Source organism: Thalassophryne amazonica, chromosome 18 (genome assembly GCF_902500255.1).
Source record: "Thalassophryne amazonica chromosome 18, fThaAma1.1, whole genome shotgun sequence".
Lineage (NCBI taxonomy): Eukaryota > Metazoa > Chordata > Actinopteri > Batrachoidiformes > Batrachoididae > Thalassophryne > Thalassophryne amazonica.
Window position 1 is genome coordinate 38,905,186 of NC_047120.1, and position 17,032 is coordinate 38,922,217.

The window sequence follows — 17,032 nt, forward strand, 5'->3', positions numbered from 1 at the left end:
GACTATTGTGATGTGGTGTTTAGTGTGAAGGAGTGTGGAAGACAGGACACTTCAGGCAGATGCAGAACAGCTGATACCTGCAACAGACGAACGAGATGTGCTGACCTGAAAGTGTTCTTCCTTACAGCTGCACTTATTGACGTATGCGTTTATTAATTACGGAAAAACCCCAACGGTCAAAACGACCCCCTGTGAGCAAGCACTTGGCGACAGTGGGAAGGAAAAACTACCTTTTAACAGGAAGAAACCTCCAGCAGAACCAGGCTCAGGGAGGGGCAGTCTTCTGCTGGGACTGGTTGGGGCTGAGGGAGAGAACCAGGAAAAAGACATGCTGTGGAGGGGAGCAGAGATCGATCACTAATGATTAAATGCAGAGTGGTGCATACAGAGCAAAAAGAGAAAGAAACACTCAGTGCATCATGGGAACCCCCCAGCAGTCTAAGTCTATAGCAGCATAACTAAGGGATGGTTCAGGGTCACCTGATCCAGCCCTAACTATAAGCTTTAGCAAAAAGGAAAGTTTTAAGCCTAATCTTAAAAGTAGAGAGGGTGTCTGTCTCCCTGATGGTTCCAGAGGAGAGGAGCCTGAAAGAAGCCAATAAGTCATTGCAAAAATTTCCCTACAAATAAACAACAAATAATACCTCAGTCAATAATTTAAATTCATGTTATCCCATAAAGGTCATCTAGATTGTAGGATTTTTTTTTTCCCTAAAAATTTTTCAAATGAACATCCAAGGTTCCTGCTTTTTTGTAGATTTGGCGGCGGCATTACAACATGACTCAGCTAGCTAATCAAAGTAGCTGCTCTATCTTAATGGTTGGCTGTTAAATCCAGAAATGGATATGTGACAGACAGCAGACATGATCAGTTTTCTACAAACACCAACACTGACAAAAAAGGTTGCTACAGCTCACGGTGATACGTACATATGGAGCCCAAAATGGTCCTTTCTTTAAAATTTATTCACAATTTTGCCTTGGAAAAAATATGCAATCACTCTTGGGATTGTTTGGGTCATGAAGAGCACATCTATTGTGTCCTTCATTTTCAGGGGAAAGAAGCCAACATTCATCAGCCATATTCCAAGGAGCCTTTGAAATGAGACAGCCTAGTCACACTACATGTGGCTGAAGAATGCAATCTTTGAAGGATGTGGCCCCTGAAGGGAGACACAACCATACAGACATTCCAAAAATACCCAAGGATTCTCAGGAGAGAGACCTATTATCAAAGGCATTCAGGTTCCACCTTAGGTCACTAGTCAGATCATCATAACCATAGAGCACCAGAACCCTCAAGGCTTGGGCCTTTGGTCTTCCAAATGTATTGACATCAGTAAACAACTCTGTCTAACAACCTCACAACAAGGGAGGCTTAGTTAATAAAACTCATACTCAAAAAGGCGTGAACCTGGTTGGTGTTTCATTTTTATGTGCATTCAGCTGATAAAATACATTTTGGACGTTTGGTAAACGGTCACTACACACTGGGAGCAATAGGGTCTCAAGGGCCCTTAGTAATTTTCCAGTCAGGCGGGGATTTGAACCCATGATATTGTGGACTCAAGCCCAACACCTTAACCACTAGACCATCACCATCATAGACACCCATCTCCTTCAAGCTAAAGAATCAGCATATAAGCATTGGCACAAAGGTACCTCAGAGCCTTTATTTTACTTCTTGTTCTGTTTGCTAACATAGATGGTAGGCTGCTATTGTGATGTCATTTAAGACAAAGTCTCAGAGTAGGGTTGTTGTTAACATATATTATTTGGAACATAGCAGAATCACCCCACTTGCTGGCCCGATGCCGGGGCTGTTTTTCTTTCCACCCCTAGGACTTCAATCATTTTGCTCCCTCTGTTGGAAGCTGTAGAATTAACAGCCTGTCCGCTCATATGAACCACATATGTGTGATGTGAACACGCCACCACTGATCAATTTAACTTTCACACTTCATTTGTGACTCAGTAGCGTCGGCTTTCTCGATTCCAGCTGGTAAAAGCGCGCTTCGGCACGAACAGGATCCCTTCGGGATCGTAGTCGAAATTGGAGTTTTTGTTACAGTCTTGTGAATTTGACACTGACATTCTTCTCACAATTCCGCTTTAATAAATGTCTGATTACTCTCTATGTGTTGGATTACAGCTCAGAAAAGTGTCTGATCCTTTGGTTCTTGGAGCCAATAACTTGTGTGTAACATTCTTCATTACTTCCTTGGCTTGTCACTTGGTACATGTTAAAAATTGGACATGAAGGGTGTTTGTGGTGGGAAGGGAGTGACTACAAAGACATTATTCACTGAGTCAGAGGGGAGAATAGAATCCAGATTGGACACAACCAACAAGCCAAAGCTGTTGATGAAAGCCGACACAATCGGTTCGAGTGGCAAAGGAGAGGTGCTTTTTGAGGGGCATTGACAGTCACGGCAAAGGCGTATGGTTCTGGTCATGGACGTTACACCTGCCTCTCCCCATTATTGGCCAGTCTTCTGATCAAGCATGAAAATAACAAACAACACGCCTTTGTTTGACGAGAATGTGTACATAATTAGCGCCAAAAAGTCTGGTCCTCAAACACACAGTGTCTTAGATGTTAAGGGTTGGATTGAAGAAATTTTCACTATCTCTTTTTTCACATTTCAGTTTGTTTCCAGGAGCGTTTGGCTGAGATTGTTCCAGTTTAGATGTAGTGTGTGTGTATGATTTAAAGGAGTTCATTCAAAAAAAAACAAAAAAAACAGCCTATAACTCTGTCGTCAAGGGCAAAAAGAGCCTTGTTCTTATCCAACAGCCAAATGAGGCTGACCTGGAATTGGAACTCATGCTGATCTGACAAAAGTGAACACAAGAGAACAAGACAATAAAAAAAAAGTCATAAACAGTATAAATATTTATTTTCCAGCTTTGATAACTACATACGAAGGCCTACTTTACTGAACAAGCCCAGAAATGTCCCGTTCAAGCAACAACATCTGGTACTGAAAAATGAACTCAACATGGAAGTGCCAAAATTTGCAGTTCATTGAATAAGGCTTGTTCCAAAAGTGAGTCAATGTTCTTTTATGCCCATGTTAAGGGCCCCTTCACACATAAAACAATTGAAGCCAACTGGCACACAAAGGAGGAATCGCATGCCACTCATGAAAAATCAGACTGGAACGCCTTGTACAGCTGTCGCAACCATTCGCACACCCCAGCTGCTGAAAGACAGTGAGTGCCCTGCAAGTGCCCATTCAACCCCCTCTTGGCAGGTGTCGGCCAAATTCCAGGTGCCACACACGAACATCCAACACCATTTGCTGGGCACATAGAAAAGGTGGGGCTAATCATGCTCCCAGCACGATAGTGGAGTGCAGATGACCACATTCGAGCTGTCTGTGAAAATTGTCTCTAAGTGCCACACGAATGTGCTGTTACCAAGTAACACATATGTCAAGCAAGTGTGCGCCCCCCCTTGCATGACATGCTGATAATTATGTACAGACAAGATCACATGGAGACCGGCCAGCCATGTCTGAGCGTGCACGGGACAGCAAAGTGCCTCTCAGCTAATCGCCGGCCAGACACTCACTGACAGCTGGAAATGACGCCTCAGTGCACACGACATGTTAAATTAAAAACACAGAGGACACAGCCAGGACAAGTATATGAATAAATACTACAATACCTACATACATAATTAAATAGCAAATAAATAACAAAAATAAATAATAAAAAAATAACAAAATAAATAATCACAGAACAAAGAAACAGAGAGTAACACTTCTGTGGGCTGATCAAAAAGGTGGGCGTGTCTGCCAACAGCTGCAGCTGTTGGGGTTTGTGGATCTGCAAGTCACAGCTGGAGAACACGTACCGTGTTATGACAGACATGACCTTACAACGCTCTACCATGAGGCACGTGCGTGTGCATGCTGTAATCACGTGGAAATACATAAAACCATATATCGCCTTTGGAACGGGCTGGAGCGACCGCACAGCGCGCACATCAGCAGGCTGTGCCAGGTGAAAAGGACCATCTGATCATGTGTACACTCAGCTGGAGATCTGAATGTCACGTCACCCACATCAGCTATGGTCCACATGATGTAGTGTCCTTCGACGCGCCACTCACTGGACATGCGGGGCCAGCTGGACAGGCGGGGCCAACAGATGTGGACATGATAAGAGTGCACTGCTTCATTCACGTCATTTCATGACTTGACATCTGTGACCATGGGTCATATACAGAGGAACAGAAAGATCATACTTGTATTGTCCACTCAATAAGAGGGATTAAATATTATAAATTGTGGTGGTTTTTATTAGTATACGTGTTTTTTCCCACACAGCAGCGGCGCAATGTGGTTCCACACGTTCCAGGTGCTTGCACTGTGTCGCCGAGGTATCATGCACACCTCTCCGAACATGTGTCCCTACCAACAGTAGGGGGAATGTTTCGCGGTTCCCAATTTTGTTTTTTGTTCACAGATTTTCGGCCAGTTTCTGTTTCTTTCGCCAAACTTCATGTTATGTGTGAAGGGGCCCTTAAATATCCAACTTTACAGCAAAAATACATGTTTACAGCCTGTTACAAAAAACACAGTTTTGGTTTCTATAGCTAGTTTCACCATTCATGACAATTGAATTGTTATACAAATAATGCGTTTAACCATCTGCCAGTCAAGGATGTTTTCTCAATTTCACCACACTTACAGTAATTCACCCTTAAAGGTGCTTTCACTTAGTATAATGTCCATGTATCCCATCCATCCATCTATCCATCCATTTTCTATACCTGCTTACTCCAATTAAGGGTCACGATAGGGCGGGAGTCTGTCCCAGCAGGCATAGGCCATGAGGCAGGGTACACCCTAGGCAGGACGCCAGTCTGTCACAGCCACCCATGTACTGCATATCAAAAATGTTCAGAACAGTGAACAGAGAAATAATTTGGCTCTAAACTTGAAAATCTGAAATCCATTTTTTTTTAGAAAATTCTTCAACTCTTTATAGGAAATTCACCTTTATTCATGTGGATGAACTGTTTTGGTACTATAATTTAATAATAATATATTTACCAAAGTCTTTGGATCTCAAACGTTGTGTAATATATGAAATAAACTGTAGTGCAATGTATGTATAATAAATGTTCAAAATTAAAATATGCAATTCCAGGTCAGTCCGCAGCTGTGCTGTACATCCACTTGGAAAAATAATTACACTGCATGTGTTTTTCTACATCTATTCCTTTTGTAAAATAGACTGAATAAAAATAAAGTGTTTCCTGTAGTTGAAAAGGTTATTCTTCCTTTGCTTGTTGAGATTACAAGCCTGTAGGATTGGCTGTAAGTCAGAGATTGTCTGGAGGAGAGATCCATTTTACAGATAAGAATTTGTAGTTTCAGAAGTGGTCTTATGACATCTCTGTGGTGTTCTGTCACTGACCTATTAATAGAAGCATGCCTATCCATGGAGCCCAGAGGGTTAAACTATTTAGAGTGGTTAAGTCACGAATAATTGGGGTGTGGTCACTTTCAGTGACAGGTAGTGTACCAGCTCGAGGCAGCCACCTGCTCACGCAGGCTCAAGCTGAGGCTGTTAAGTCCTTCTCACACAGAAGCCATGTGCGTGGCGTGTAACACTCGCCACTCAACTTGCCCCTATCCACAGCAAACACGTCACTTCTTGCCACAAACATATCACACAATGCCACACAGTTGCTGGCGCCCACCAGGGTGTGGCAAATGTTTTAGATACGTTCTACAAAATTATGCATTAAGCAATCAACATAATTCAGCGTTCCCAGCTTGTTAACCTTAACTAGCTAACTTAGTAACAGTGAGATAGGCAGGTGTTTTCAGCCTTCATTAATACCACCCACAGGCTTGGTCAAGATACAGGTAGAAGGTCAAACACATGGGTGATCAGTCCAACAGGCAGCAATCTGAGGAACGAGTAGAAAGTTTACCCAAAATGGAATTAAACAACTCCAAAGATGGCAGACAAAAAACTGAGAACTCGGAATAGTGTGACAAAGGTCTGCAACAAAGATTGAAAACAGAAGCCCTGGGAAACAGAACGTGAGAAAACAGGAACAAACATAAACAATCTGGGGTACATCAAAGGAAAAGCATCAAAGACAGACTAATACAGGAAAGAATGAACCAGAGACCATGGAAAATGATAATAACACACAGAAAACAATATTAGAATGAGAATAATGTGGAAATCAGATCTAAGAACCAAAATGTGACCTGTGACATAAAGTAGCATGGTAAATGCAATTTGATACCTCAGGGGTATTTTAGTACCATACTAAGAGTAAGGCCCTGTCCACGTGTACATGGGTAATTTGGAAAACAGCTTTTTCTATATGTTTTGGCCGTTCGCCAACATTCAAACTGTGTTTTAGGTCACTGAAACTGGAGCTTTTGCAAAACCCCTTCCAAGGTGAAGCCTGTCAGAAACTCTGTTTATTTGTAGACAAGGAAAACTGAGTCTTTGTCTTTTTTTCCCAAACTTTTGATTGGCTAGCATTGCTGTACGGTTAGGGTTACATCGCCATCTGTTGCTTTGGCATGTTCCTGACAGCACGTTATAATGTTTTGCACTTTCATGTGGATGGGGATATTTTTTTAAAACAGCGCTTGAGTAGATGGAATTTTTTTTTTCTCAAAAAACCAAAGGTGGAAAACACCCATTTTCAAAAATACCCTTCTACATGTGGACTTAACCTATGTCCCTGTCTTGTTACAGAAAGGTAAATGAACGTTATTCTAATTTGGAACAGCACTCATAATTTATTAAGTCCAGTCAGCATAAAATTAAATGCGTGTTCATTTTTGTCATTTAATTTTGGACACAATCAGCAATTCACTGTATAATGACTACCAAAATATTGACCTTAACCAGGTAAAACAGCTCTTTAAATTAACACCAAATTTCAAACACATCCTTGAATGATGGCGTACTCGCTCACACAATGCAAAGTGTATCCGCCGCTGAGTGAGACCGGGGTGCAAAGAGCATGTGTAAATCTCATTAGCTGTATATCCAACTGTCCGAGACGTGCAATTACTAAATTATAAATGTGAAATTAATCAGAAAAAGGGCTCCGTGTTTGTGAGAGGGCATTAATCTCGTCCTTGTTACGCCAATGGCAAGAGGCATTATTCATGAACCCTCCATTTCTCACTTCCCCCCTTGGAATGAGAAATGTAACTCAGAGCCAAGAGCACGCATTTACTCTCAAAGTCCACGAACCCTGAAAAACCATGGGTGTAATTAAGTGAAATTATTGATGTAAACAAACTGATATATGCCTATTTGAGCTTGGTGCTTGTGTTTGTGCACAATGTCTATGTGAAAGCCATAGGTTGGAATATTTCTTTTTAAAAAATCACCAATTCATCAACCACAAGCCTGTTGTGAAAAGTGTAATGACACAGACCCACAACAGGGGGCGTAAATGAACAGTCAATGGAAATAAGAAGTAACACTTTTAATGTTGTGAAATGTGCACAACGGATACAGATACAATTCAATACTACGGTCAGTTATACAGTTGGTGTTGTGTGGGCAGGCTCGAGGATAGGAGACGCCTGTCCAGAGAAGAGTCGGGATCAACACGATTTCCACCGCCAACGGATCTGGAACACTCCAGAGCCGCCAAGTCCCGAGTCACCAGGTGGCCACCGTCTCCAGCTGTCAGATCGGGTACTGCTGGCAGGAAACAGAAACAGTCAAGAGTGGGTGTGTGTGCACACACCCAGTAAACAGTCAGCAGAGTACCCCTGATAAAGGGAGAAAACACCATCTCCCAATCCCACTACTTCCTCTGGTTATCCGTGCAGACTCCACTACACAAGTATGTGAGTGAAGAGTGGAGAACGCCACCTCTTACTACTCCCTTCGACTTGGCAGACCGTGGAGAAGCTGCAAACTCAGAAAGCAACTTTACTACTAATACAGACGTGAAGAACGTCACAACTGACTAGAATGGCTGAGTGTCTACCTGAATAATTCAGACGATTTCTAGGCAGCGGTGTGGTGTCTTCTCCAGGCTTTTATGGATGGCATGATGAGGTGATGGATGACAGCTGTCAGAGTTCCTGGTGCTCCTGGTGGCCACTGCGCCCTCTGGTGCCTGAAGCCCGTCTACAGACAGGGCGCCCTCTGGTGTTGGGCCAGCAGTACCTCCTCTTCGGGCGGCCCACACAACAAAGCCAAGGTTAAGGGGACAAAGACAGAATGCATATTACAAAGGGTATATAATATTAGCTTGTCATGCTATATGACGTTAGGTGCATCTCCGCACTACATTATAGAACTGCCCAGGGTTCAAAAAAGACTGTGCTGCCCTATTACAACAAAATAAATTGGTATAGTTTTTGTTGAATTGTAAGACAAGGCTGGGTAGTACAAATTCAGTGTGTACGTTCCTTTTAAAGTGCCAATCAAGTGAACTAGCCTCACCCTGTTAATACAACGGCTTGTCAAGTCATCTAGCTTGGCTAATTAGCACAGTGAGGAAAATAAGATTTGAACACCCTGCGATTTTGCAAATTCTCCCACTTAGAAATCACGGAGGGGTCTGAAATTTTCATCTTAGGTGCATGTCCACTGTGAGAGACATAATCTAAAAAAATGTTGAAATCACAATGTATGATTTTTTTAATAATTTATTTGTGTTACTGCTGCAAATAAGTATTTGAACACCTGTGAAAATCAATGTTAATATTTGGCACAGTGGCCTTTGTTTGCAATTACAGTAGTTTTTCACCAGGTTTTCACACACTGCAGCAGGGATTTTGGTTCACTTCTCCATTCAGATCTTCTCTAGATCTTTCAGGTTTGGAGTTTCAGCTCCCTCCAAAGATTTTCTATTGAGTTCAGGTCTAGAGACTGGCCAGGCCACTCCAGGACCTTGAAATGCTTCTTATGGAGCCCCTCCTTAGTTGCCCTGGCTGTGTGTTTGGGGTCATTGTCATGCTGGAAGACCCAACCATAACCCATCTTCAATGCTCTTACTGAGGGAAGGAGGTTGTTTGCCAAAATCTCGCAATACATGACCCCATCCATCCTCCCTTCAATACGGTGCAGTCGTCCTGTCCCCTTTTCAGAAGAGCACCCCCAGAGTATGTTTCCACCCCCATGCTTCACGGTTGGGATGGTTTTCTTGGGGTTGTTCTCATCCTCTAAACATGGTAAGTGGAGTTGATTCCAAAAAGCTCTATTCTGGGTCTCATCTGACTACATGACCTTCTCCCATGCCTCCTCTGGATCATCCAGATGGTCACTGGTGAACTTCAAACGGGCCTGGACATGTACTGGCTTGAGCAGGGGGACCTTGCTGCCCTGCAGGATTTTAAACCACGACAGCATCATGTGTTACTAATGTAATCTTTGTGACTGTGGTCCCAGCTCTCTTCAGGTCATTGACCAGGTCCTCCTGTGTAGTTGAGCTTTCTCAGAATCATCCTTACCCCACAAAGTGAAATCTTGCATGGAATCCCAGACCGAGGGAGATTGACAGTCATCTTGTGTTTCTTCCACTTTCTAATAAATAATCATAACAGTTGTTGTCTTCTACCAATCTGCTTGCCTGTTGTCCTGTAGTCCATCCCAGCCTTGTGCACATCTACAGTTTTGTCCCTGGTGTCCTTAGACAGCTCTTTGGTCTTGGTATGGTGGACAAGTTGAAGTGATTGATTGAGTGTGTGAACAGGTGTCTTTTATACAGGTAACAAGTTCAAACAGGTGCAATTAATACAGGTAATGAGTGCAGAATAAGAGGGCTTCTTAAAGAAAAATTGACAGGTCTGTGTGAGCCAGAATTCTTGCTGGTTGGTAGGTGTTCAAATACTTATTTGCAGCAGTAACATACAAATAAATTATTAAAAAATCATACATTGTGATTTCCGGATTTTTTTCTTTTTTCTTTAGATTATGTCTCTCACATTGGACATGCACCTAAGATGAAAATTTCAGACCCCTCCATGATTTCTATGTGGGAGAACTTGCAAAATCGCAAGGTGTTCAAATACTTATTTTCCTCACTGTATATCTCCACTGGATAATGTCTATAACACTTTAAAATTCAGATCAGGTCTTGGAGCTTGCACTAATGCCATGTATTGCCACATCCACCACACTATGGAACTGCATGAGGTCTTGACTGCCATCCAACTAGTAAAACAGGTAAAGAACCAGTACATCCCTACCTCCTGAAAGTACCCTTCTGTCTGCAGCAACTAGGTAATATATGAGTAGCGCCTTGGACTTTCTCATGTACTAGGGTTTCCTTTAGTAACTACTTACTTGACACAAGATCATTCTAGTACCACCCAAGGATTGTGATCGATGATTAAATTGTTAGACATGAAGCCTGACTGCTTTGGATGGTTGCTGAGCAGCAAGCAACTGGCACAAAATCCTACTGATAATGACCCTTATAAAACAAGCTGCATAATAACGTAAGGTAAAAGGTCAAGGGAATGTTCATGTATCAACTTAATGAAGGAGATGAATTGCCATGTTCAGGAGGAGATGGGCTGGTCACCTGCTTGGTTCTTGGTTGAGAGCCAGATCAGTTCTGTGGTGTTGTTGGAAAAGCACGTAGCACCAGTGCAAACTTCCACGCCTGACCAGATCTTCAATGAAGAATGATGTTAAAAGTTGGGACAGTGTCTCCTTTACATCAATAGAAGAACTACAGAAAAACTTCAGTGAATAGTGACAGATATTCTAGTTCAAGAAAAACTCACAATTTCAGTTCAGCTGAGAAGAAAAACGTTGCTTCAGTAAAAATGGACTTTGCTGGACGGATGGATATTAGCTAACACTAAGATTGATTTTGAGTTTTACCATATAATGCATCGCCTAATGGTTGGTAAACATAGACAGAAAATGTGAACAACTCACTACTGCAATTCCAGCAAACTAGTTTGACAATATTCATAGCTTTTGGATGAATTCTATAATGGTATTCATTTGTGAATCAACTGTAACAATAAAATTTATTTATTTTACAAACAAGTAAAACATAATATCAACAATAAAATATCACTAAAATCACATTGATTTCAAAAATGTATCAAATATTTATTACATATAATACAAATTTAAAGCATCAGGATGGAAAAAATATCCAACCAAACAATACAAACCATCGCATGCACCATCGGTGTTCCCGCATGCACGAACCACCGCGTTCGTGCACGCGGGAACACAGTGCGAGCAGCTGCACGATGTGGTTACATAGTATTTGATCTTGATCGTGCAATGTCAGAAAGTGGGATTTAGAGTTTGTAGGATTTAGGGGTGTTTATGAGAAGAAATAGAATACACCATTCATAACCATTGTTAATTACTTTATAATTACCTGCAACAATGGATCGATGTGTTTTCATGAGCTTGGAATGAGCCCTTGTTGATACAGTAGCAGCGGCTGGAAGACTTAAGAAAACAAAGAAGAAGAATCAGTAGTTGCTAGGTTAGACATTGTCTAGCGGCACGATAACAAGCATGAGAACCCTCGTTTTTGTAAAAATAGAGCCTCATACATATTGAGTATCAAAAACAAAGGCAAGGGTGCCTGAATCCCCATCACTAAAGAAGCATAAACACAAAGAGAAACAAAATTGTGACCAACAACAGCACAGTGCAGTCCGCACCACTAGATGGTAAATCCTACACACTGTAGCTTTAATCATTTATATTCCTGCCGAGGTAGTTCTTACTGTGACTGTCTAATGAGTGTACATTGAGAACTGACTGTTCTCTTGTACAAGTACTTCTGGTTCCTAATCAATTCAATGCAAATTACAGTCAATATTATTTTGATTAGATTAGATAGAACTTTATTAATCCCTTGGCAAGACTCCCTCAAAGAAATTGAGGCTTCAACAGAATTGTATATCAGCACACAGGGTAAGAAGCACACAGAGCATCAAAAGTAGAAGTAAGAAAAAATTAGCAAAAAGTAAATACAAATATAAATACTAGAAATACGGTCTTACTGGCTACAACTGCTCCTCTCCTTCCTGTCCTCTGTCTTCCTGTTACTCTTCCTATTTGTAAACTAGTCTGTTATTAACAAAGGCAGAGGAAGGTGATCAGCGATCAAACGGGAAAATATCATCGTGTCAGGCACAAGCAACGATTACTAAAACCGTTGACATTAGGAAGGACTGAAAACTGGTCGTAGCACTTTATTAAAACTGTACTGCTCTCAGGAGAGCCAAACTCAAATCTGCCTGGCAGTAAAGAGGAACAGTTAGGGAATCTTTAACAGGCCACAATCCATTACAGAGAGCCATAAATGTCCTCAGGAATATACACATCACAGCAGAGTGGGATGTGACCATACTCCCGCTAAGACTCATCTTCATTTATGTGGCCATAAGCGGAGCTTTTATGAGGACTCCGTATAGGTTTGTGAAAGTAAGTCTGAGGCTGTTGTTACTTTAGACTGCAAATGTTTCAAGTACTGTGGAGTAATCCTGAACAAGAAAGTGTTTTTAACTATTTCATGAGTATATTGGTTTCAAAAAAGCGTTCTAATAATTAGATTAAAAAAAAGGACGTTCCATCTCCTTGACATGCCATGTTGAACATATACAATGAGCTCATTGGAGTCCGTGCCCACCTCAGTCGCTGCACTTTGACTCCACTTACATTCACGTCAATCCTGGTGATATATTCAAACCTGTAACAAATTACTCACTCCCCCGCCAGCATGTGGACGACAAGGGCTTCTTGTCTCTGATTGGAGGGTTTGCTCTCATTTGTCTTTGACACCCTGTGCTGGCCGGCCGGCGCTGCCATTCATCTCCTGTGTCACCGCACAGCAAGGCGTTCACGCTGTGACGGGAGAAGTCTGCTCCCCCTTACAAACCGCTATCAGTACCAGGTAGACACTTCATCTCAAAGCCTTTGTCAGGACCTCCCTACACTGGCCGACCCGCGAGTGGTAAAAACTGGTGGGTTTTGACACTCCAGGCGAGGTGCTGTGCCAGGCGGGGCCATGAGGATATTCTTGGTTTAAAGGTGATTTTTAGATGATAGTGTCACATAATAGTGAAAATAGTGAAGGCATTTGAGGTTTAAGAGGTTTTTGAGCAGATGTTGAAAGTAGAAATTGCAATCAGCAACCGTGCAGGGATCCTTAACAAACCACTCAGTTCAAGTATGACAGCGTGTGAGTCCTTTGATGCACATTAATATCCTTTGTTTTTTGTGGCTGACTCGTGATCCTGATTACGCATCTTTCATTGCTGATCTTTGATATAATATCTTTTATCCTGATTGTTGACCTTTGATCTTGATTGCTGGTCTTTGATCGTGTCCACTCGTCTGTATCCTGATCACTGATCTTTGAAACTTACTGGGTAGGTTATGTTTTTGTTGTTGCCAGTCTGTCTGTGCAATCAGAACCAAGGAGTGGATCCTGAAGTGTGATTCTGATCACTGATTGAATTAGTAGTCCTGATAACAGGGCCAAAGCTCAAAGACAAAAGGCATCATCAGGATAAAAGGAATATAGAGCAAAGATCACAACTCAGAGATTAAGGATCATATAAGATAAGATAAGATAAGATAAGGTCAACTTTATTTATCCCGAAGGAAATTATTTTGCCAGAGTACCGAAACTAAACGGTAAATAATGTTTTTGTTTTGCTGTGTTTTTTTTTTTTTTATAATAAGTACAACAAATGTATGCGAAATGACACAAAGACATTTGCACAAGATGTCTGACAATACTGCACATAACTCTGAATAACTCTGTTCATTATGTATTCATCCTGCACAAGGGGGAGGAATTATACGGTCTGATTGCCACAGGTAGGAACGACCTCCTGTGGCGTTCTGTGGGGCACCTCGGTGGTCTGAGTCTATGGCTGAAGGTGTTCTAACAGGACGTCAGTGCGGCATGCAGGTGGTGGGAGGTGTTGTCCAGGATGCTGAGCAGTTTCCTCAACATCCTCCTCTCTCACACCTCCACCACAGACTCCAGCAGTTGTGATGTATGTAGGATCACCCCATGATCAGGATCAAAGGCATCTGCATCAAAGGTGAAGGGAATGATCAGGATCAGAGTTCAAAGTCCAAAGGTAAGTTCTGCCCAGTGATCCAGATCTACACCAAACTGTAGTCAGTTCTTCGTTCACAGAAGGTCTTCCAAATTTCACTCAAATATATTCATGGTGCTTTGAGATCTTTTTCATGAATAATTAATTAGCTATCTCAATGACTGACAGACAAGAAGACACAAAAAAGCTGTTGGCTGTGGATATCCAGTGGCTTCGTGTTTCGAAATATCGCAAACTATCGAGGTGCATTCTGATCTGGATTCTGATGATTTCATCCAAGATCTGTGAGGGACAATTTCCAATTTGCTGTGAGAATTTTTGTAATCTTTGTGGTTCTTTGTGTGGGAATCGGTCGTGTGATCACTTGATCCCAGTCACCTTATCCTGCCCACATGAGTTGAGCACAATGGAGTGTCACAAAACCTACCTGTATGAACCACTTTCCTTCTTTTCAGACCAGTTAATTTGGTTGAATCACTCAAAAAAAAAAATAAAACCCAATCTGTGCTCACCATTGCTTTTATCTTTACGGGAAACTGCCATGTGCCAAATTTTACAAACATTTATGTGAAAATTGCAGTGCATTTATGGAACTGCAAAGCTACTGGATAAGCTGAGTTCCCTGCGGGACTGAAAGTAGGTATTTAAAGCTACAGTGTGTAGTATTTAGTGCCATCTGGTGGTGAGGTTGCAGATCGCATTACGCCATGGCCAGTCATGACATTATTTTGCTTTATGTTTTCACTTCTTTGGCGATGGTGATTCATGCTCCCTAACCTTTTTTTTGTGATGATCTTCCATTTCATAAAAAATTAGGGCTGTCAAACTTGATAGCCTCCACTAGCAACCAGTAGGTGATGCATAAGGGAGCAACCATTGATTCCACTTCTGTTTTTCCCTAAATCCTACAGATTGTAGCTTTAACCCTCTGGGGTCCGAGGGCATTTTTTGGACAGTTCACCCGCCTGGCATAAATGTTTTATTATTGCTGTTAACAGCTTTCCCTGCATCCCACAATCAAGTTTTAGGTCTCTTTTTTCAGGACAACCTGTGCTTTCAGAATATATATGTTTTTGTTGTGTTTTATAAGTGTAATAAAGGTTTACAATCAAAAATAGGCAAGGAAAAAATAAAGCGAAAAATAATTTTCCACACACATTTATTCAAAACACACAACAAACTATAATAAACAACTGTTTTGACACTTTATAAAGGTAATTTGAGGTCTTGTGTGAAAGACTGTACAATAAAAAGGTTCAAACAATAAACACAAATGCACATTTTGAACAATATCTACAAAATGGTCTATGCATTTTGTTATTTTGATATGGTAAACAGTGCTTTACGCAGAGAAAGCAACAGAGTTATCCAGTAACATTCACATGCAAACTAGTGGCGCAATCCTGATAGTTACGCACTCTTTGTTTGAGCACATGAGATTGTCATCAGAGGCGCGCCATCTGCTTTCACTTTCGCTGTGCGTAATGGCGCAGGGCACACTGAGTATGTACTAATAGTATATACTCATTGGAGCTCCCAGGGGGATATTCAAACAGGCCAACTAGTAACATATCACTCCTGAAAACAATCTTTGGCTTTTCACGTGAGGGAAATCTGCCCTACGATTGGATTTTGGAAAACCATGTGACGGTGAGCCAATTCCGATTGGACACTCACATTGCGCACGTGATCACACAGCTTCTATGAGGAGTACAAAGATGGCCGATGGCTGGCTCGAAAGTCTGCGGAGTTAACTTTTCAGCAAAAAAAAAAAAAGTACGTTTTCTATCTCATATCATTAAAAAGTTATTTATAATTTAGTAAAGCTTGGCCTTAGCTGTCATATACGACGGCGTCGGCCCCAGAGGGTTAATTAGAGAATTAGATAATAAGATAAGATAAGAAAGCCTTTATTCATCCCTCAATGGGGAAATTTCAGTGTCACATCGCAGCATAGAACAGTAGAAGTAGATAATTTACAGAGGAAACCTTCAAATGGTGATGAAAGCACCAAATTTGGCATGAATACTTCTTAGACATTACTCTTTTGAAAAAGCAGAGTGTCTTCAACAGGTGGCCAGGTAGGGGTCAATTGAAGAATCACACAGGGGTCAAAATTTAAAGATGCTCCAATCATATTGAAAGGTATTTCATATTATTTGTCTGACCATAATGATTTCAGAAAGGTATAGTTTGGACTGTCTATGACTGAATTCTATGGCGTTATGGGGCAAAAAATAGCAAAGATGGTGAGAAAGGTCAATTTCAGGGATCAAAATTTAAAGTTGCTCCATTTTTTGGTAAAAAGAGATGAAAAATTCTTGGTTGAGCAAATACAGTTGTAAAAAGGAATATTTTGCACAATCTATCAGAATCAGAATTGAATTTATTGCCAAGTAAGTTCTCACATACAAGGAATTTGATCTGGTGTCATTGGTGCATAAACAACAATAAAAGAAAAGGAAAAAATACTTCTGTAAGAAGTAAAGGAATCACATAGACAAAGGGGCAAAACTAAATTTACTGTCAAATAGACATAGTGAAATGGGGCTGTGCAGGCATGCAGTGCAACGTAGCGTACTTAGTTATCACATTCCAGGGTAACATATGTTATATGCTGTTGAATCCAGTATAATGTCGACATTGTTTGACCTTTACTGTGGGCACCAAACATCCAACATGGTCAAAACTATTCCATTTATTAATCCTATTAGTTCATCCAATAATTTGCATCACTTTTTACCAAAATTGGACCCCATAACTCAATAACATTCAGTCACAGACAGTCCAAACTATACCTTTTTGGAATCTTTATGATCATACAAATAATGTGGTATAGTTTTTAATATGATTGGAGCAGTTTTAAATTTTGACCCCTGTATAATTTTTAAATTGCCCTCTATGTCTGAGGTGTATTTGTGCCGAATTTGGTGCTTGAATCGCCATTTGAA